The sequence below is a fragment of the Miniopterus natalensis genome, chromosome 2 (genome assembly GCF_054644295.1).
Source record: "Miniopterus natalensis isolate mMinNat1 chromosome 2, mMinNat1.hap1, whole genome shotgun sequence".
NCBI lineage: Eukaryota > Metazoa > Chordata > Mammalia > Chiroptera > Miniopteridae > Miniopterus > Miniopterus natalensis.
The window spans coordinates 84,218,455-84,242,552 of NC_142082.1; the positions used below are offsets into that span (position 1 = coordinate 84,218,455).

Consider the following 24,098-nt stretch of genomic DNA (forward strand, 5'->3'; position numbering starts at 1 on the left):
CAAATGGAGATGTGCCAGAAGTAAAAAAAAAAAAAAATGTACAACAGATTTTGAGGACTTAGAACCCCACGGAGAATATAACACCTCAGTGGTAATTTTTGTATATTGATTACATTTCAAAATGACAACATTCTAGATGTATTGGTTTTAGTAAAATATATTATTAAAATTAATTAATTTTACCTGTTCCTTTTACTTTTTTTAAGTGGTTAGAAAATTCAGTTACGTATATGGCTCACATGATACTTCCAAGGGCAGTGCTGACCTAAGGCTGTTAACTTTGCATCCTAGGTCTTTGTCCTGGCTCCCTCTCAATTAACCCCCCATATCCTGGCCTATTTTCTTTTTCCATAAACATTAACATTCTCATCGAAATAACCATTCTGTTTGATTACCTCTATCTTATTAAAGAAAATTTTCTCAGCCCACACCAGTTGAAGGATAGATATAAGTACTCATTGCCATTCATAGCAAGTATGCTGGCCCTGCAGTTATTCCAGTAAAATTATTTTTTTTTAAAGTTTTCCTTATTCTGGAGATAATGTCTGGAGGCTTAAAGGAAAGTGGGCAGAGAGAGGCAGAGTATTCACAGACTATTCACAGGTATTCCTACTGGTCTGGATAGTAAAACCAACTTAAGACAGTTCCACAGGGAGTGAAACAAATTTAGTCCTGTTATTCAAGGGAGTTCATAAGGTTCCTCGGAGAATGGGAAGGTCATAAAAATGGATGGTGAAATCTGTTGTGGTTTTTTTGAAGGAAGTTCATAGACAGTATCAACCCAGACCAATGGAGCTGAATATTTTCCAAGTTCTTGACATAAACAGCAAAACTTATTTTCTCCATTTGGTTTGCCATTATTTTTACACTTCTTATATTTTTACAGACAAATCAATCCATGCACAGACATGTTTATAACAAATCATTGTTAATCCCTTGATGTATTCAAACTTGACTTACAAAGACAAGAACATAGGAAGACATCCCTGCCTTGTCTGTGTGCCCTCTTCACTTATTGCCTACTCCGGGCCATGTTTTCTTTCTCCAGCCTAAAGTTCTGCATATGACCCAAAAAACAAGACCAAGAAAATAACAAAACAAAACAAAAAAAACAGCACTTGAACACTTGAAGTTTTTAGGGGTCAGTGAAAAGTCTGTGGGAAAGCAGGAAACTATTTAGGGGGTTGGTCTCTGGAGTTCTGCCCCCCTCCCCAAAAACAATTTCCTGTGGGTTGCTTGATTTGTTTTATTTCACTATGTTACACTACCAGAATTACCCCTGCCACAAATTTGTTTGGGTTAAGAGAAAATCTTTTAAAAATGCAAATAGTCATAAATGAAAGTGTTAAAGGGTTTTCAGTAATGAAGTTAGTGTGAATTTATTGAATTAAATTGTCTCCCTGTTCCTGGTAATTAGCAGCTTTTCAGCACTCACTGCTCATCTTCCTCAGCAATAAAGACAAATGTCTCATTTCAAAATAAAGGATTAAAAAGTGACCTACATGTGACTACTCCTTAAATCTATCAAAATATTAACATTTTAGTGGCTTAAAAAGCCATGTCAGGTCTTTCAAGACAATTTATTTCAGGGTGACAAATTCATAGCATTCTTCTTTGCAGTGGACTGCCTCTAGGATTACCTCTAGTAAAATGGTATGAAAACTAGGAAGCTTTGAGGAAACTTCATTTTTGCTCCATGGAGGTGGGAGCTGAGGTGGGACACCAATAGATGTTCTTGTGGTTTTAACTCTGGGGAAGGTAATTTCATCTTTAGTTACAGCTGTTTGAGAAGGGCAGGGAAGACAAACCATGTAGATCAGGGACTACTGGCATAGTTCACTGACTCATCCATTCCACCCATTCTCCAGGAACACTGTGTAATTACTAAAGGATGTGTACTTAGGACTTTACTATGCTGTTTATGTAGCAATCTATTTATCTCACCTAATCAGATCCTGCCCAAGAGCTGGGCCATCCCAGTGGCATCAATCTTCCACAACTCAAAAAGCCACAGAAAACACTGTCCTTAATGGCTAAAACGTTCTTAATCCTGTTTCAAGTTCATAACACAGAAAATAAAAAATGGAGAGGCCTTGAAAACTTAGGAAATCATTATTCTTGTAGGAGATGATGTATTAGTAACACTTTTAAGCCCTACATTCAGACATCCCAACATAAAAGCAGCAACCCTTACAAAGTTCTACATAGACTAGGTGCTCAATAAATATTTTCTGACTAACTTGTTCAATGTGTTTTTAAAATAACTGTAAAATGTACATCCTGCTTTACTCATAAGTGTATGTTCCTTAAATACCATCTTACCAAAGATATTGAATCATTTTCAGTTACCGGCTGTTGCATACCTTTGGCGTAGGCGTATGTACTACCCAGGACTACGGAGTGGGAAGTTTATTGTAACAGTTGATGCTGCTCTCCATTCAAGACATAGGGGAAATACGTTTAATCAGTAAAGGCTATAAAACAAACCAAAAGAAAAGCCTTGAATTTTCAGACACACCATGTTTAAAAACACTTTTTAATAATTCAGAGGAGGAATATTATGTTTGGTTGGTAGCTGGGGTGATTACATAGGCAGATACATCTAGTCAGGGCTTTAAGAAGCGTGGCCATATGCAGCTTTTGTCCACATATTTTCAACCACACATCTGGCCTGCATTCCTGAAACAGATGTCATTTTACACAGGAGTGGCTCTGTACATATTAGTCTGGTAAATATTCTATAAATCTGCAGGCAACAGAAGAAAGGACCTAAACACTTTAGGATAGTCATGATTTAATCATGAAACACAATATAAGGAATAGTGTTTTATTCTCTATTTTGAAACAACAATGGGCAGTCTCTATTTTTCATTCACTGGACCATGCTTTGCATGCACATAGTCCCTGGGAATTCCTATACTACCTCAGCCTGGTGGACAAACTCACATTGTTTCCCCTACAGTGCTGCTATGAAACTATGTTTCACATATCCTTCTCATCTCTTTGACCATGCAAAAAGCCTTTGAACTTCCCCCACCATTGATGCCAAGCTGGCATTCATATGGTTGGTATGTTGGAAATAATGAGCAAGGAAGAAGTAACAAAAGGGCAGGATACTTTCCCCAGCATCACCACTTGAGGTTTCTCCTCCCCACCACTTCCATAGCTAACTCTCTTCCAGTTAAGGTGCATGATCATCTGTCAAATCTCCAGGCCCTGTTCCATCCCAACTCTTACAAAGCACCCAGATGTTTCTTAACTCTTCCTTAGCTATTCTAAATAGATTCCAGGAAATTCACTGAACATAGGTGGCCTCCAAAGTATAAATAAACATTACTTGAGATCACATTCTATCTGTGTTTTATCTCCCTCTAACACTCTGGGGAAAAATAAAAAGTATTGATAGGAGAATATTATGTGGAGCCTTTGCTCATTAACTCTTTCTTATAATTTCCAAAGAAAGCCCTTAGAAAAATTGCAGAAGTAAAAGCTACTCTTGCTGGATCTACTTATTTCTCACTAATTAAGGAATGAAAGAAATCATAGTTGCAAAGAAGGTAGCAGTGGAACTGGCAGAATGATGCCCAAACCCTGGTGCTCTAAGATAAAACAGGGGGTGGCCAGAAGTCTGACATGGGTGGAAAAATTCTTCTAGTAACTTCTCCTAGATAGAAAAACTTGGCCCCTGACAACTCTTCAACTTTTGACACCCTGGAATCCATTAACTTTTAGTGGTGTGAATGTATACCCATTTCCCTTTCCAATATTAAAACCTTGCCAAAACATTAGTCCAAATATGTCTTTAGTTGCAATTCGTACCACAATAGTACAGGAGAAAGGAGACTCTCAACCTGGAATAATTAGAACATACTATAGTCTGAAACATTTTATGAGTGCGTGCTATTTTCAGTTATCATGCTAAGTAACATATGTTTCTGAGATAAGTGACAAAGTAGGACTTCAAACTGCTTCAAGTCAAATGCAAGGGAAAAACAAATATAAATAATATTAATGTGGCAAATGCTAGATAAACAGGGTCTTTCTTATAGACTGAGTCTTGAGAACCTAGTAAAAGTGAATCAGTGTGAAAAGAAGAAAAAGGTATTCCTGATTAAAGGAGCTATTGATGCAAATATAAGGAGTGTGATCCAAAAGTAGCTTGATATGGTTAAAACATTGAGTAAAAGTTGGAGGAGACAAAAGAGGAGAGACAGGAGAAGTAGGCATCGCTAAATTGTGAGCGATTCTATTTAACACCCACAGAAATTTGATTTTATACCCAAGAAAATGTGAAGACATTGAAGAATTTTCCATAAAACAGAGACATGATCACTCTGTTTGCATTTTGGATTGGGATATAGCATATTAGTAGATACCAAAGGCCAATTCATAGGCTGCATTTTAGATGAAAAATAACCCAGAGCAGTGGCATTAGGGATGCAAAGGGGATAAATTAATGCATCATTAGAAGTGCAGACTAGACAAGACTTGGTGACAATGAATGTGCATTTAAGAGAGAATAAAACTAGGGTGACTCCCAGGTTTCTGGCCTGAATAATGAGTTGACTAAAAGTGGCTTTCACTAAGACAGGATAGTTCTAGATTTGACAGACTAAGTCTGAGGTGCATAGGACTTTACAGTTAGAGATGCCAAGACAACCAGCTGGGCATAAGGATCTGGGCTTAGGAGGAAGATGAGGATGCAGATACATGTTATGGAGAATACGTCCTGTGGAACTGGCTAGTCCACACTCCACTGATTCTTCTCTGTCTAGGATATAACTCTCTGCATCACCCTGTTCTGCCCCTTCTGTGTACCCACGAGTCTGGGAAGTACACATAAATCAAAACTGTTCATGAGTCACTAGCTTCAAACATGTGCCAGGCCTCCTCTCTCAGTTGAGAACAGAGAGCCAGAATAGCCCCAGATTTTCAATTGGTAGCTCTTTGTCCTTGGCTTTCTTTTAAATATTCTTCTTAGCCTTGGCAACCTGGTTGTTCGAATTTATAGCTTGGTCCCTGGGACTTTTTGTTGTTTCTGTCAACCTAGCCAGGGCCATCCTGTAGCCAGGTCACAGTGTGTGCTTGCCCATATGATGTTTTCATAAAAATTAGGGAAAAATGTCCTATTTTCCTAGCATTCACTGTCTCAAGCACCCATAGTTTGGTAAGCAGAAAATATCTTTGTGCTCATTAGAAAAGGTGGCCCCTGTGCAGGGCATACATCTATATGTGCAGCTCTGACTTCATGCCAGACTCAGTTATTTGGCTTTGTGTTGAGAATGTTTATGCCCAGTGTTAGTCCTGAACTGTCCTCATGTCTCACTTATATTGGAGCTTCCATCAGTGGCTTTCATGTTTCACTCTGCCCCTAGGAAAGTATATCTAAGAGGAATAGTTATGAATAGTCCTAACAAGGTAGAAGCCCATACACCAAACTTTGAGAATGTTCTACTAAAAAGTACATAGAACTCTTGACAAACAATAAAGGTTTAAACGCCTTTGTGAAAGGAAAAAGGGGCCACATATTAAACCTGACGAGCTCAAGGAAGGCGAGAATGGTAGGCCTTACAGAGTCCTAAAGTAACCACATAGGATGGTCTGAAATTAAGACTTTCTAACTAAAGTCAGTTATGATGCATAGTCATGTCCTAGGGAAGAATTTTCTTTGATAAAGATCCATCTTTACCTTAACTGAGCCTATCTATTGTCTTTTTGCACCTACAATAACATACCTTTGGAATGTCAGAGTAATCCCCTTTTTTCCAGACCCCTCAAGGTACAATCTCACACCAGAGCACCAGACCATGGAATCCCCTAGTTGTTATCTTGTGACCTAAATACCATCTCTATGTGCTGTAAATGTTAATTGTTAACTATGCTATACCCACCAATGTAAACAAAGTATTTGTCTCTTCATTTTACTCTTTATTTAATCTCAGAGATTTCCCTGCTTTGCTTTCTCCAGCCTCTCTAATCTACCACCAGTGAATTTCATGTAACTCTCCTTATGCCTCCCCCTTTGATTATAATGTATAAAATAAGCTACAAAACTGCTATTCTCGAACCATTTTCTTAATCCGTTGAGATTTTGCTTCCAAGAAATTGTCATCAGTTTGGCCCAAAAAAATCATAAAAATTCTCTGCAAGGTTGGGCGTTTCTTACATTGACTCCTTTACCCTCCATCCTCCACACAGGGTTAATCCATGGTAAACCTGCATCCCGCCTGGGGAGGCCCTCCCCTCAGTACTTGTCAGCCAGGGTTATGTCCAGAACTGAGCACATGTTCCTCAGACATGTTCCACATTCTATACATCAAGTATTTTATGGATAAAAATTAGGTTTTGGAGGCTAGTTTGAGAAAATATGAAAATGATAATATCAAGTGAATGAATGTATATTAGGCTGACAAATATCTGTGTGGAAATATTTGTGTTCTCTCTTAGAAGAAATTTAACCAGTGGCAAACTTCCTTTATTATGGGGTCTCTGAGTTCATAGCTGACTCAGAAGAAATAGAAGTGAGTTGCCTCTTAAGAAGTATTACCTAGAAAAAGGAAACAGCAGAGGAAGATTTTAGGATACACTGTCCATCTATTTAAAACTTCACAGAGCAGTAAAAAACGTTCTCTGCCAAACTGACCCTTGTTTGCATACTGCCTACTTATAAGTGAACTTCTTGGAAGGGATGCCCATCGCACATATTGCTGAAAACAGATAACAGGAAAAGATTTTCAGAGACTACATAGATCAAGTATTAACATTTGAGGCTATATATTCCTCCTCTCCAGACCCTGTGGCAGTAAGAATTGACTGAAGACTCTATGATTTTGCTCTGAAAGGGCCAAAAAATGAAATAGTCCCAAATTTCCTACTTAATAATTTATAAAGTTACCCTGTTCCTAACCTGAATGAGTTAATTTGGAAATAAATTACCTGCCCCAGGATAGCTAAGAGATTACTATAAAAATAAAGTAGCAAAATTTTAAAAAATTAGAAAATCAGCTAAGACAGGTCCCACATGCCTCTTTAATAAATTACATTCCTTTAAGAGTCACTAGGCAATGAATTATAGCATCATGCTGAAGATAACAGCTTTCTCCTTTTTACTTTCATTATTAAACTTAAAAAAATAATAAATTGATTTGCAGTAAATGCTTTCCTTTTGGGCTGAGGAATACTCTGAGAAGAAAGCCTTGTATGCCCTGGCCAGGTGGCTCGGTTGGTTAGAGCATCATCTGTACACAAAAAGGTTGTGGGTTTAATTCCCAGTCAGGGCACATATCTAGGTTGTGGGTTCAGTCCCTGGTTGGGACACTTTCAGGAGGCAACAGATCTATGTCTCTCTCTCTCTCTCTCTTCCCCCCCCATCTTCTCTCTCTAAAAATCATTAAAATAATTAAAAACATATCAACATATCCTTGGGTGAGGAGATATATATATATATATATAATCTCCTTGTATAAAATTTGATATTATCTATCAATAATTCTTCATCAAAACAAAAAAATGTGGATCACAGTAGACACAATTTAAGATGCACTACATTTTTCTGTTCCCTCTTTTAAAGCAGTTTCCACTCAGCAAAACCAAGTGGAAAGTGCGGCTATTTCCCATATATCCCCTGCCCCCACACACATTACATAGCCTCCCCAACTATCAACATCTCCCACCAGAGTGGAATATTTGTTACAATTGATGAACCTACATTGACACATCATAATCACCCAAAGTCCACAGTTCATTTTAGGGCTCACACTTGGTGTAAATTATATGGATTTTGACAAATGTATAATGACACGTTTCTATCATTATAGTACAGTAGAGTAGTTTCACTGCCCTAAAATCCTCTAGGCTCCACATATTCTTCCCTTCCTCCTCCCTAACCCCTGACAACCACTGATCCTTTTATTGTCTCCATAGTTTTGCTTTTTCAAGATGTCATATAGTTATATAGTTGGAATAATACAGTATGTAGCCAAGGTGATGTATGTTGGTATGGCATAATGATAAATAACATGAAGACTCAGACTCAAGTACTGGTTTTGCCCCTTTGGCAAGTCAGTTACCTTTATTAAAGCCTTATTTTTCTCATCAGTAAAATGAAGGTAACGTTAAAACCTATCCCACTAACTTTACTATGTTATTATAGAAAAGTTTCTTTTCTAAAAAATAGAGGTAATAATACCTACATTATAGGCTTGCTGAATGGATTAAATAGGTGATATGTGTGTGAAGAGTTTAGCACCATGCTTGGAGCATGTTACATGTTTAATAGTGGTAGCTGGATTTATATTTCAATGTGTGCTGAATATTTTCTATTTGATCCTCTAAAACTACTCTTTGTACTTTTCCATCTTGCTTTGAGGGATACAGTTTCTAAACAAACACATTAATTGGGCACTCTTTCTTCATGATTTCTTGATAAATTCAGTAAGTGGGAGGTCCAAGAGGAAGTTAGAAGCAGGGAAGGAGAGAGCTGGGTATTCACTCCCCACATCTATTTTCGGTCATGCTGGAGTTCGATTATGGCTGCATTCCTCTTCCAAGGCCAAAGATCATACTTACAACCATCTTAGAATTGTTGGGTTCCCTTAACCCTGCCCATACCTTTGTAAGTAATCTCTTAAATTATCTCTTTTGAGGTAATTTAGAAAGCTTCTGCTGTTTCCTATCAGGAAGACACATAATGTTTGCCTTTCATATTTACAGGGAAAATTGCTATTACTTTTTTACATTGTAAAGCAGCCAGGGCATCATAAAATCAAGAACCATCAGGAACTCAATAAAATCTTGTAAGTTATTGCCAACATCCCTTTATACCCAACACTAGTCATAATTTATGAATATGTACTTTTAAATTCTATAAAAAATGTGAAAATTGTAAACATACTTAAAATTTGTAAAATACCAATAAGTAAGGATGGTCATTAAAAATATACACCTCCCACCCTTCCACCCCCCCCAAAAAAAAACAAAAACAAAAAAACATTAAAAAATTCCCTCGGTATTTTTTAGCTTGGTAGAACAAAGATTATTACTTATAAAAAATGTTTTTAATGTTTGTAGCTGATGTGTTTGCAGATGTGTTCCCAATCTGATGCCTCCTCTTTTCTGGAACTTTGAATAATGAGATACATTTTACCCACAAAGGGAAAAATTTTGTAATAATTGTTCAAGGAGAATTTCAACTGCAGTATGAATTTTCACTAACAATAAAGAATTGACTTGAAGTTCATGCAATCCATGGCTATTACTCTACTTATCACAATGGACTAACCATTTTACCTTAACAAAATCATTGACTGCATTTTTTTCCAATTTCATAAATATCTGTTTTTCATTACAAATCATGCTATAATGAAAAACAGGTCAACCCTAATGCTAAATTAAAAACAAACAAAAATAACAGAGAACATGTGAATGTGGTGATTTCTTTACTGCATGAGTGAGGCATGACACTTCACCCAGAATAATCTATAATAAAGCTTCTTACTTTAGTCTTTGGTCGAGCTCCAGTTGACATTTGGTTTCACACACCATAAGATTTGGGATGTTTCCAGTTTTATTTTTACAATTCTTTTCTTCTGATAACTTTAAAAAGATTACTCTTCAGGTTTATGGAATTCTGTAGAAAAAAAAATTTAAACAGGTTTTTTGCACATACAAAGAATTATTCCTAAGCAGTAATTCAAGTAAATGAGTCAATAAAATATACTTTAATAAAACAGATGGTTTTTAAAATTAACATAAAATGTGAGAATATTATTATATATTAAAATTCTTTCCAGGCATTTATGTTTAGACTCAGTTAGATCAGCCCTAGGAAAGCCTGAAAACTTGCCATAAATGTAAGTTTATAAACAAAAAGTAATTTTAAACTACCAACATAAAATATAGTACTTTAGATATATTTTTAAACTTTTAAAAACAAAGCCAAAGACATTTTAAAAATTGAAATAAGATGTGGCTCATACGGAACCACATTATTGTGTAATTCTTATGCTTTATGATCTCAGTCTATATATTTTGTAATAGTAGGGAGGAAATTATAGTTATATTTCTGAAGGTTAGCTACAGAAAATGATTACAAACATATTAGCATTAAGAAAATTCTGAACTTTTCAAATACAATAAAATCTACTTTCCAGAATGTTGGATAAATTCTTATCAAATTGGAGTAATTATGTTTGTCTTCAATTATTCTTCTTATCATTTGGAGGTCTTTCACATTTTTCTACTACCAAGTTTCTTATACAGGTTCCTCAAAGCCTCTATTGCAATGTTCTGTCCTAGACTATGCTCTTTAGAAAAAGCATCAAGTTTTGCAGAAATGGGGAAAATTGGAAATGTAAATTTTTCATTTAATGAAAATTTTAGTCATCAATCATGAGACTGTTCTTTAAAGTGGGGGGACAATAAAAGATCTAGAATAAACAGGCTTGTATGTAAATCTAGCACTGCCAAACACTAGTTATATAACCTTGGACTTCATTTCCTCAAATCTTAATTTATTCTCCTGTAAAAAAAATACTTTCAAACACTTATTGAACATTTATTTGTGCCTGGTATATTTTGTCAATGGAATGTGAGTACACAGAAACATGCCAAGCCTGAGCAAATCTCTAAATGTGCTGCTTGGAAACTATATTTCTTTAACTTTTGATGCTTGCAGCAACTCCTGGGTGGGGGGAGAATTGAATATAATGATGAGAATAATAATGATATGGTAAATGATAATGGTAGCTAATATTATTTTGACAGGCACTGTTATGTGTTTTATATATTTCCCTTTTAGAGAGAATCTCCTTTCTTTGTTTTCAAAGAAATTTGCTAGCTTAAAAATGTATCTTGTAAAGGCACATGGCATATGAGTGCGTATATACTTTTGCCCTTGAGAAAAGGCCATGAAGAAGCTATTGGGGCCATGTCTAGTTTCAAGTACAGAGTGACATTGAAAGGTATTAAAGTTAACTTGGCCAGTGTGCTTAGTGGTAAGGGGCATTCCGGAGGCAGCTGATTGATGATTTCTCTCTCATCATTGATGTTATTGTCTCTCTTCCTCTCCCTCCTGTCTGAAGTCAATAAAAGCATTGTTGGAAATATGTTTCAACAGTGTTGCAAATAAATACACAAGAAATCAAAAGTAACTAAACAAGGCAAACGTTACTTCTGCAGAAGGGTGCAGAGCTACCCAAATCACAAAAGCGAGCACACGGAAAGGGAAGTTCATTCTGCTTTTATCCCTAACATGAATATCACTGTGCCATGCCCTATTGGTTAGGGTGAGGCTTCACAATCTAAACCAATGGGCTAATTTAGAAAGAAAGCATGTGCGGGGTGGACTCCCATAACAGCAGGAAGTGGGTATATCTAGGATTTGGGCAATTGGACACGTGTACTAAATACAAAATGGAGAATTTTAAGGTGGATGTTTTTTCAGTTTAGCCTACCTCAATTACTTTGATAGAAAAGACTATTTTCTTCCTACAAACAGTTTTTTTTGTTGTTGTTTCTTTTTAAGAAAGTTATAAAAGATGGTGGCGGACTGAGTGGAAGCTACACTGCCACGTTCCCAGGACCAAACTGGAATTACAACTAATACATAGAAAAACCATTCTGAATAATCAACTGCAACTGAAGACAAGATAGAAAGCACCCTCATAACCAAGGAGGAAAAGTGGAGACCACATAGAGACTGGTAGGAAGTGCAGAGATGCAAGAGGGTTGGCTGGGCTCCCACAGGCAGTAGCTGAAGTTCCAGAGGGATATCTAAGCTGTGGGGAGTTCCCACTGAGAACTCTGGGGCCTAAACTCCAGGCTGGGCTTCCCAGCCAAGAGCACAAGAACTGAGAAAGGTGCCCATGTATCATCTGGCTGTGAAAAGCAGCAAGGTTTCTGTCTGCCCAGGAAAGACTGCTGGAAATGCAGGCATCTTCTTAAAGAGCCAAAGCAAAAAGTTGCATGTGCAGCCACTCAACTTGGGCTCAAGAAGAGGGAGGACAGAGTGGAGTGGAGCTGTGTGAGGAAAATCTAGGATTGTGTAGGCTCTGGAGATATAGCTCAGAGGGCACACCTCTGGATTCCTGTGCCAAGTCATTCTCCCATATGACAGAGCATATCTTTCTCAGACAGGCATTTTGTTACTTTTGCCTGGGGAGGGAAGTAATTGCCCACCCTGCTGGAAAACCTCTCACCCTATCCAGAGTAGTTTCTACAGCCTGAGGCTCATTAAGAGACTGATAACAAGCTGCTCCACTCTGTAGAGTTGCTGCAGCCTGAGGCTCATTAAGAGAAACACATTAATCAGCCTGTAGCCAGAGGCAGACCTCAAAGTGTTTTGAGTCTTTTCCTGATCTGCTTCTGGACTTGGGCCTTGGAAAAGCAGTCTTTGGTGTGCATCTTGTTCCTGTCCAACCACACTCAACCCCAGCAGAGGAGACCTCAAGCTGAGGGTAGTTGATAGCTCCAAACAGGGTACTCAGGGCCAGTCACAAACTGCGTCTGATATCAGCCTGCATGAGAGACCCTCCAAAAAGACTGAGATTCCTAGAAGATCTACCTCATACATAGAAACAAACCCAAACAGGCAGTCAAAATGGGGAGACAAAAAAACAAGTCTCAAATGAAAGAACAACAGAAGTCTCCAGGAAAAGAGCTAAATGAAATGGAGATGAGCAATCTATCAGATATAGAGGTCAGAATACTGATTGTAAGGATGCTCAACAGCATAAAAAAATATGGAAACTATGAAGGAAATTAAGAATGACATGGCAGGAATAAAGAATACATTGGAAGGAATAAACAGCAGATTAGCGAAAGCTGAGGATCAGATCAGTGAATTAGAAGACAGAATAGAAAAAAATCACTCTTTCGGAGACTAAAAAAGAAAAAAAACAATTAAAAACAGGAGGACAGTCTAAGGGAGCTGTGGGACAACATGATATGTAACAATATTCACATTATAGGAGTACCAGAGGAAGTCAAAAGTAAGCAAAGTTTAGATAACCTGTTTGAAGAAGTGATGGCAGAAAACTTCCCTAAAATGGTCAAGCAAAAATCATCCAAGTGCAGGAGGCACAGAGAGTCCCAAGCAAGAACTATCCAAAGAGGCTCACACCCAGACACATCATAATTAAAATGCCAAGAATTCAAGACAAAGAGAGAATCTTAAAGGCAGCAAGAGAAAAGCAGTCTGTTACCTACAAAAGAGATCCCGTTAGGCTGTCAGCTGACTTCTCATAAGAAACTTTACAGGCCAGAAGGAAATGGCATGAAGTATTCAAGGTAATGCAAAACAAGGATCTGAAGCCAAAACCATTCTATCCAGCAAGGCTATCATTCAAAATAGATGGTGAAATAAAGAGCTTCCCAGACAAAATAAAAAGGCTAAAGGAATTCATCACCACAAAATCATCGTTGCAAGAAATGTTAAAAGGACTGCTGTAATAATAAGAGAGAAACATAGGCATAAAGGATTAAAATTGCAATAAATAAGGACCTATCAATAATAACCGTAAGGTCTTTAAGGTTGAGGTCAACAGCAATATAGTCATGGTCATGGACTTTAACACCCCACTGACTTCACTGGATAGATCTTCCAGACAAAAAGTCAGCAAGACAAACAGTGACTAAATGGCACACTAGATCAGATTAATTTAATTGATATTTACAGAGCATTTCATCCCAAAGCTGCAAAATATACATTCCTCTCAGAAGCACATAGGTCATTCTTAAAGACACACCATGTGTTAGGACACAAAACCAGTCTCTATAAGTTCAAGATTGAAATCCTAACAAGCACCTCAGATCCCAAGGGCATGAAATTGGAAATCAACTACAGTAAAAACACTCTAAAACAGTCAAACATATGGAGGCTAAATCACATGTTATTAAACAATAAGTGGGTTACCAAGACCAAGAAAGAAATAAAAAACTTCCTGGAAACAAATGAAAATGAACACACAACAATCCCAAATCTATGGGACACAGCAAAAACAGCCCTAAGAGGGAAGTTCATAGCACTATAGGCCTACCTCAAAAAGCTAGAAAAATTTTTTGTAAACTATCTAACCCTACAACTTAAAGAATTAGAAAGCTCCCCTGTGAAACTGTCTGGACCAGTGATTTTGTTTGCTGGGAGTTTTTTTATTATTGCTTTGATTTCATCAGTTGTTATTAGCCTACTCAGGTTTTCTGACTCTTCTTGCTTCAGTTTTACATGATCTCACTCATATATGGAATCTAATGAACAGAGTAGACTGAGGGAAAAAATAGTTCCTGAGACATAGAAACATGAAACAAACTGCTGAATCTCAGTGGGAAGGTGGGGGTAGGGGAGTGGGTGGGATGAGATTAATCAAAGAATTTATGTGCATATATGCATAACCCATGGACACAAACAGTGGTGTGGGGAAGGCCTAGGATGGGGAGGAATATGTGGGTTGGAGGGGATCAATGAGAGAAAAAAAGGGGGAAATCTGTAATACTTTCAGCAATAAAGATAAATTTAAAAAATAAATAAAAGTTATTAAATTTGAGAGAACAAAAACAGTGACAAACTAGACCTTAAAACAGGCTGCTAATGGATACGATGTGTTGGCCACTGAGTTGACCAATGAGTACTATATTCTTTGATTACCGCTAATGTCTACCTTTTCCAGGTGGTGTACATAATTTGACAGGTGTCTAAAGGAACACCTGCTGTTGGCTCATTTGTAAAATGAGGATGATGTTGTCCCTTATTTCAGTGGGTGGCCTGAAAACCCCTTAAGTACTGCTGTTGTTGCTGTTGTTAAAACACAGATAGGAGGTATAGTCCTCCTTCTCATCTACAAGTTAGGAAAACATATACAGCAGCTTTAGAGTGGAATGTTCTGTAAATGTCGATTAAATCCATCTGATCTAGTGTGTCATTTAGAGCCACTGTTTCCTTGTTGATTTTCATATAGAAGATCTATCCAGTAAAGTCAGTAGGGTGTTAACATCCCTTAGTATGACTGAATTGCTGCCTATCTCTCCTTTATAGTCCTCCAGACTTTGTTTTTCCAACCTGTGTGTATCTAGTTCTGAGGTGGGTCTCTTGTAGACAGCATATATTTGTTTCTTGTTTTCTCATCCATTCAGCTACCTTGAGTCTTTTGATTGGAACATTTAATCCATTTATATTTAAGGTTATTACTGATAGGTACTTATCTATTGCCATTTTATTTCTTTATGCCTATGGCTCTCATTCTCTCTGTTTCAACTTCTTATTACAGCAGTCCCATTAACATTTCTTGCAATGATGAGGGTTTGGTGGTGATAAATTCCTTAGCCTTTTTTTTGTCTGTGAATCTCTTTATTTCACCATCTATTTTGAATGATAGTCTTGCTAGGTAAAGCATTCTTGGTTTCAGATCCTTATTTTGCTTTACCTTGGATACCTAATGCCATTTCCTTCTAGCCTACAGAGTTTCTGATGAGAAGTCAGCTGACAGCCTCACGGGAGCACCTTTGTAGGTAACAGGTTGCTATTCTCTTGCTACCTTTAAGATTCTCTCTTTGTCTTGAATTTTTGGCATTTTAATTATGATGTGTCTAGGCATGGGTCTCTTTAGGTTCTTTTTGCTTGGTACTCTCTGTGCCTCCTGCACTTGTGTGATTTTTGCTTGACTATTTTAGGGAAGTTTCTGCCATTATTTCTTATCCATTATTCTCTAACCCTTGCTTTCTTTCAACCTCTTCTGGGCCTCCTATGTTGTGAATATTGTTATGTTTTATTTTGTCCCACAGCTCCCTTAAACTGTCCTGTTTTTTGTTTTTTCTTTTTGGATCTCTGATAGAGTGATTTTTTCCTACCCTGTCTTCTAATTTGCTATCCAATTCTCAGCTTCCTCTAATCTGGTGTTCATTTCTTCCAATGTCTTTTTTATTTTTAATTTTTTTTATTTCTACTATGTCATTCTTAATTTTCTTTATAGTTTCCATTTCTTTTCTCATGCTGTTGAGCATCCATATGATCTGTATTTGGAACTCTATATTTAATATATTGCTTATCTTTTTCATTTAGTTCTTCCGGAGAATTGTTTTGTTCTTTCACTTAGGGCTTGTTTTTTTGTCTCCCCATTTTGGCTTCCTGTTTGGGTTTGTTTCTATGTATTAGGTAGATCTGCTAGGACTCTCAGTCTTTTTGGAGGGTCTCTGGTACAGGCCAGTGTCAGACACTGTTTGTGACTTGCCTTGAGTACCCTGTTTGAATTTTCTGCACTCCAAGGTTATGGTTTCCTCTGCTGAGGTTGGGTATGTTTCGACATCACCAAGATGTGCACCAAGGCCTGCTTTTCCAAGCCCTTTGTCCAGAAGCAAATCAGGTAAAGGCTCAAAGCACTCAGAGGATGTTATTCAGTATCTGAATGAGCCTCAAGTTGTAGAAACTCCACAGGGTGGGGAAGAGAGGTTTCCCAGCAGGATGGGACAATTGCTTCCCCCCTGCAGGCAAAAGCTGTGTGGAAGGTAAATGTCTGCCTGAGTAAGATGTCCTCTACCGTATGGGGGACGGACTCAGCACTAGGGTCCAGATGGGTGACCTCTGACCACCCCCGTGGATTCTCCTTACTCTAGTCTATACTGCCTTCCCTCCACTGGAACCAAAGGTAAATGGCTTTGTACAAAACTTTTTCCATTGTCCCTTCAAGAAAGTGCTTGCATTACCAGCTATCTCTCCCTGGCAGACAGAAACCCTGCTGCTTTTCACAGCTAGATGTCATGTAGGCACCTTTCTCAGTTCTGGTGCTCTGAGCTGGGGAGCCCAGCCTGGGGTTTAAGCCCCAGAGTTCTCAGTGGGAACCCTCCAAAGCTAAGATATACCTCAGCAACTTCACCTACTGCCTGTGGGAGCCCAGCCAGTTCTCTCATGCCTCCACATTTCCTACCAGTCTCTACGTGGTCTTTACTTTTCCTCCTTGATTATGAGGGTGCGCTCTAGCTTGTCTTCAGTTGCAGTTGATTTTTCAGGATTCTTTTTCTGTATATTAGTTGTAATTCTAGTTTGGTCCTAGAAGAGTGTCAGTGTAGCTTCCACCCAATCTGACTCCATCTTGAAAAATCTGGATTCTTTTTTTTAAATCCTCACCCAAGGACCTGTTTTTCATTTATTTTAGACTGAAGCAGAGAGAGAGAGAGAGAGAGAGAGAGAGAGATAAACATCATTCAGTTGCCTCTATTACATGCCCAACTGGAATTGAAACTGCAAACTTTTGATATACTTGATAATGCTCCAATCAACTGAGCCATCCAGCCATGGCTATTGGTTTCTTTTGCTGTGCAGATGCTTTTTCGTTTGATATAGTACCATTCATTTATTTTTGCATTTACTTTCCTTGGCTTTTTTATCAAATTCATAAAATGTTTCCTATGACCAAGATCCATAAGTTTAGTACCTATGTTTTCTTCTATGTATTTTTTTGTTTGTTTCAGATCTTATATTTAGGTCTTTGATTCATTTTGAATTAATTTTTGTATAAGCGGACAAATTGTGATCTAATTTTATTTTTTTGCTTGTGACTTTCCAGTTCTCCCAGCACCATTTATTGAAGAGGCTTTCTTTTCCTTATTGTGTCATTTGGGTTTTTTTTGTCAAAAGTTATTTGTCCATATACCTGTGGTTTTATTTTGGGGCTCTCAATTCTGTTCCTTTGTTCTGTGTGTTTGTTTTCTGCCAATACCATGCTGTTTTGATTATCATAGCTCTACAGTATAATTTGAAGTTGAGTAGTGTGATACCTCCATTTTTGTTTTTCCCCCTCAGGATTGCTTTGGCTACTTGAGGTCTTCTGTGGTTCTGTACAAACCTGATGATTTTTTGTTATATTTCTTTAAAAAAATGACTTTGGGATTTTGATGGGGTTGCATTAAATCTGCATATTGCTTTGGGTACTATCACTGTTTTAGCTATATTGAGTCTTTCTATCCATGAACATGGAATATCTTTCCATTTCATTGTGTCCTTTTTGATCTCTTATAATGATGCTTTGCACTTTTCAGTATACAGGTCCTTCACATCCTTTGTTAAGTTTATTTCTAGGTATTTTATTCTTTTTGTTGTAATTTTAAAAAATGCTCTTTTCATTTCTTTTTCTGGTTTCATTGTTAGTATATAGGAAAGCAATGGATTTTCGTACACTGATTTCATATCCTGAAACTTTACTGTATTTGTTTGTTGTTTCTAATAGATTTTTGTTGGAGTTTTTAGGGTTTTCTATATACAGAATCATCTCATCTGCAAAAAGTGACAGTTTTACTTCTTTCTTCTTAATTCGTATGCCTTTTAATTCTTTCTATTGCCTTATTCCTCTGGCCAGTACTTCCAAAACTATGTTGGACAGAGTGTCAAGAGTGGGCATCCTTGTCTTGCTCCTGATTTTAGAAGAAAAGCTTTTAGCTTTTCAACATTGAGTATGATATTGGCTGAGGGTTTGTCATATATGGCCTTTATTATGTTGAGGTACTTTCTTTCTATAACATTTTATTGAGTGTTTTAATCATAACTGGATGATGTATCTTTATCAAATACTTCTTCTGCATCTATTGATAAGAACATATGATTTTTATTTTTTGCTTTGTTAATGTGGTGTATTACATTGATTGATTTGTGTATGTTGAGTCATCCTTGTGCCTCTGGAATGAACCCTCCTTGATCCTGATGTATTATTTTTTAATGTATTATTGTATTCAATTTGCTAGTATTTTGTTTAGGAACTTTGCATCTTTATTCATCAGAGATACTGGACTGTAGATTTCTTTTGGTGTATAGTTCTTGACAGGTTTTGTTATCAGAGTTATGTTGGCCTCATAAAATGTGTATTGCCTCTTCAATTTTTTGGAAGACTTTGAGAGGATAGGTATCAAACCTTCATAGAATATTTGGTAGAATTCACTAGTGAAGCCATCTGGTTCTAAACTTTTATTTTTGGGGAGGTTTTTGATGGTTGTTTCAATTTCCTCACTGCTTATCAATCTATTTAGATTTTTTATTTCTTTATGATTCATTCTAGGAAGGTTACATATTTCTAGGAACTTATCCATTTCTTCTAGGTTATTGATTTTGGTGGCACATAGTCTTTCATGGTATTCTAGTATGATCCTTTGCATATCTGTGTTGTCTGTAGAAACTCTTTCATTTCTGATTTTGTTTATATGAGTCTTTTCTCTTTTTTCCCTAGTGAGTCCAGCCAGGGTTTTGTTAATTTTATTAATCTTTTCAAAGAATCAGCTCTTTATTGTATTAATTTTGTATAGTCTTTTGTTTTTTATTTCATTCAATTCTGCTCTAATTTTTGTTATTTCCTCTCTTCTGCTGACTTGGGGTTGCTTTTGTTTTTTTAGTTTTTTTAAAAGATATAATGCTTGTTTTTTTACTTAGGATTTCTCATTTCTTGAGATAGACCTGCAATGATATAAACTTTCCTCTTATTATTGCTTTTCCTGCATCCCAGAAGTTTTGATATGTTGTATTATCTTTCTTATTTGTCTCTATATGCCTTTTGATCCCACCTTTTATTTCTTCTTTGACCCAGTCTTTTTTTAGTAGTATGTTGTTTAATCTCCACATATTTTTGGTTTTTTTACTTCCTGTTTGCAATTGATTTTTAATTTCAAAACATTGTGGTCAAAGAATATGCTTGGTATAACTTCAGTCTTTTTGAATTTATTGAGGCTAGTTTTGTGACCAAATATATGGTCTATCCTTGAGAATGTTCCATGTGCACTGGAGAAGAATGTATAATCTGATGTTCTGGGGTGAAAGGTTCTGTAAATGTCAATTATGTTCATTTGGTCTAATGTGTCATATAAGGCCAATGTTTCTTTGTTCATTTTCTGTTTGGATGATTTATGTAGAGCTGTCAACAGAGTATTAAGGTCTCCAGCGATGATTGTGTTTTTGTCTGTTTCTCCCTTTAGTTCTTTGAGTAGTTACTTTATATTTTCAAATGCTTCCTAATGGGTGCATATATTTTAAGAAGTATGTCTTTGTCATTTTAAAATGTTCATCTTTGTGTTTTGTTACCTTTTTTATCTTAAAATCTATTTTTTCAGATATAAGTATGGCTGCGCCTGCTTTCTGGTGGATGTTATTTATTTGGAGAATCATTTTCCACCTTCTAACTTTGAATCTACAGGACCTTTGTTTTGCAGCTTAGATGTGCCTCCTGATGGTAGCACATGGTTGGGTTTTGTTTTTTATTTCAGTCTTCTACTCTGTGCCTGTGTATTACATTTAAGGTAATTATTGATTTAAGATTATTTCCTATTGCTATTTTATCTTGTTTTCTGGTAGCTCTGTGCCTACATTGATTCTTTTCCTTTGTCTGTTCTTTTCTGTCTGTTGTTTTTGTTTGGGGGTGGTTCCTACTTTTTTCCTATTTTCTCTTTTTCTACTGTATGTGTCTCTGTTTTGTCTTTGTTTGTTTGTTTGGTGCGTGGTTACCATTAGATTTATGAAAAAGAAAATATATATACAGTAGTCTTTTTTCTTTTGAATGACTCTGATCTCCATCCTCATATGCAAATTCACACCATTCCTCCCTCCCCTGTTATGTTTTTGTTGTCACAAATTATCCCCATATATGCTGTAAACTTTTTGTTGATCTTACTATAGATTTCTGACCTTTTGTTCTTTGGTTCAAGTAAAATAACCTTGAGTATTCCCTGTAGTGGAGGTCTTCTGGTGATGAATTAATTCCTTTGGCTTCTGTATGTCTAGAAAAGTCTTTATTTCTCCTTTATATTTAAAGGATAACTTTGCTGGATATATTATTCTTGGTTGGTAATTTCTCTTTCAGTAGTTTGAATATTTGGTTCCACTCTCCTCTGGCTTGTAAAGTTTCTGCTGAGAAGTCCAGTGATAACTTCATGGGCTTTCTTTAATAGGTTACTTTCTTCTTCTTCCTGGCTGCCTCTAGAATTCTTTTTTTTTGTCATTAGTTTTTGACAGTTTTAATATAATGTATACCTTGGACAAAGCTTCTTTAGATTGAGGTAACTAGGTCCTTCTGTTTGCTTCTAAGATTCAGTGATATAGTTCTTTCCATAGGGTTGGGAAGTTCTTATCAACTATTCATTTGAATAGACGCTCTGTTCCCTTCTCCCTCTCTTCTCCTAGTATGCCTGTTTTTCTTATATTGCTCTTTCTGTTGGATTCATATAGTTCTTGTAGAGCTCTTTCATTTTGTTTGTTTATTTGTTTTTAATGCTCAGGTCTCTCTCTTCTTCCCTCTGTGTCATTTCCAGGTATCTATCAATATCACTGGTCCTTTCTTCCATTAGATTTGCTCTGTTTTATATGCTTGCTAGTTCATTCTTGATCTCTTTTATTGAATTGTCCATCTCCAGAATTTCTGTTTGTTTGTTCTTTATAAATTTCACTATCTTTGGTGAATTACTCATTTTGTTCATTAAGTTATTTTCTGAGGTCGCTAAATTATTTCTCTGTATTTTTTCACATGTTGGTAACGATGTTCAGAACTGCAATCTTGAATTCTCTGTCATTTATGTCACATATTTCTATGACTTTATGTTTGTTTTCTGGAGATTTTTCATTTTCTTTCTCATCTGCCTCACTGCCTTGGTTATTCAGAGTATTTAATGGATTCCTTCTCTGTCTAGTCATCAACGTGTGAGTGGCATTACTCTATCAGATTAATATGAAGTGGCCTTTCTATTACTTTCCAGTAGGCATTACTGAATGATAAGTTTTTATTAGCTCTGTGAAATCCCAGTGCTCACTTGCCTCTCTGGCTGCTGTAAGTGAAGCTGCAACGCCTGGGGGTTAGGACGGCTGAGGGAATCCACCAGCTTCGTTTTCGTTTTGCCCTCCTAGTAATGGCAGCATTGGTCTTCCATGGGGTTCCCCCTATTCCCCTGCCTTGGGAATATTTACATTGTACCCCCTTTTCTCAGGGAGAAATATGATTCTGTTGTACTAATTTTCAGGTTTGCAGATTATATGCTCTGCAATCTGACACCAAGGACAAAGGGAGGCATGCTCTGGGAGGTTAAGGGAAGGCTAAGGAAATGTGGTCAGGCCCCATGCTTTGTTTCTGTGTCTGAAATGCTGACTGCCTGACAACTATGGCCAGTCTCATGTTGTGTGTCCACCCTTTAGATGTTTCAGCGTGTGGATCTCTAAGGTGTATTTGTGCACTGAGCAGGGAATCTTCTGTTGAGTTATAACTGTTAAGACTGTTGAAACTCTTTTTTTTTTTTTTAGGATTTGTTTCTGCAATAATTTTTTTTTTAAATTTTATTTTTGTTTAAAATATTATAGATGTCCCTTTTTCTCCCCAATGACCCGTTCCACTCAGTCCCATCTCCTTCCCCAGTCCCTCTCCCCACCATTGTCCCTGTCCTTGGGTTGTTCATATATGCATATAAATTCTTTGGTTACTCTCTCCCCCTCCACCCACCCGCCCTCCTCCATCCCTCTGACATTTGTCAGTCTCATCTATGCTTCCATGTTATTGAATTTATTCTGTTCATCAGTTTATTAACTTCTTTAGATTCCATGCATAAGTGAGATCATGTGATGTTTGTCTTTTGCTGCCTGGCTTATTTCACTTAGCATAATTTTCTCCATACTGTCCCAAAGGATACGAGATTCTTTTCTTTACAGCTGTGTAGTATTTCATGGTGTAAATGTCCCACAGCTTTTTTATCCACTCATCTACTGATGGACACTTGGGCTGTTTCCAGAGCTCAGCTATTGTAAACTGTGCTGCTGTGAACATCGGGGTACAAATATTCTTTCTGATTAATGTTTCAGGATTCTTAGGATACATTCCTAGGAGTGGAATCACTGGGTCAAAACACAGCTCCATTTTTAATTTTTTGAGGAAACTCCATACTGTTTTCCATAGTTGCTGCACCAGTCTGCATTCCCGCCAGCAGTGTACTAGGGTTCCCCTTTGTCCAGATCCTCGCCGGCACATGTCGTTTGTTGATTTGTTGATGGCAGCCATTCTGACAGGTGTGAAGTGATACCTCGATGTAGTTTTAATTTGCATCTCTCTGATGATTAGCAACATTGAGCATTTTCTCATGTGTCTCTTGGTCATTGGTATGTCCTCTTTGGAGAAGTGTCTATTCAAGTCCTTTGCCCGTTTCTTAATTGGGTTGTTTCTCTTCCTCTTGTTGAGTAGTATGAGTTTTTTGTACACTTTGGAAATTAGCCCCTTATCAGATACATTCTTGGCAAATATGTTTTCCCAGACCATGGTGTTCCTTTGTATTTTGAGGCTGTTTTCTTTTGCTGTGCAGAAGCTTTTTAGTTTGATGTAGTCCCATATGTTTATTTTTTCTTTTGTTTCTCTTGCCCTAGAAGATGTATCAGTGAAAAGTCCACTACATGGGATGTCTGTTACTTTACTGCCCATGTTTTCTTCCAGGATTTTTATGGTTTCATGTCTTACATTTAAGTCTTTTATCCATTTTGAGTTTATTTTTGTGTGTGGTGAAAGTTGGTGGTCTAGTTTCATTCTTTTGCATGTATCTGTCCAATTTTCCCAGCACCACTTATTGAAGAGACTGTCTTTACTCCATTGGATACTCTTGCCTCCTTTGTCAAATATTAACTGGCCATAATGGCGTGGGTCTATTTCTGGGGACATTGTTCTGTTCCATTGATCTATATACCTGTTGTTGTATCAATACCAGGCCGTTTTGATTACAGTGGCTTTGTAATACAGTTTGAAGTCTGGTAATGTGATCCCTCCCACTCTGCTTTTATTTCTCAAGATGGCTGCAGCTATTCGGGGTCTTTTTTGGTTCCATATAAATTTTTGAAGTGTTTGTTCTAGGTCTGTGAAGAATGCTTTTGATATTTTAATAGGAATTTCATTGAATTTATAAATTGCTTTGGGTAATATGGACATTGTTGAAACTTTAGGGGGAGAGAAAAAAAGGATCTCTTATGCCATCATTTTTCCGACATCACTTATACTTTTCTTTATTTTCCTTATTAGTAAGATAGGATCTCCAGTCAGTATTGATTAGAGGCGGTAAGATTAGACATCCTGATCTTACCTCTGATTTTAAGGAGAAACGTTTCCCAATGTTTTTCC

The 24,098-nt window shown here is 37.0% G+C and overlaps 1 long non-coding RNA gene across 1 annotated transcript in view; it reads right to left on the reverse strand.

Moving 5' to 3' along the window:
• LOC148093729 (uncharacterized) overlaps nucleotides 1–24,098 on the reverse strand; it is a 102,931-nt gene that overhangs the window by 62,448 nt on the left and 16,385 nt on the right. The window contains exon 2 of the long non-coding RNA XR_015713988.1: nucleotides 9,497–9,628. This is a non-coding gene — a long non-coding RNA (uncharacterized LOC148093729). The remainder of the gene's footprint in view (nucleotides 1–9,496; nucleotides 9,629–24,098) is intronic.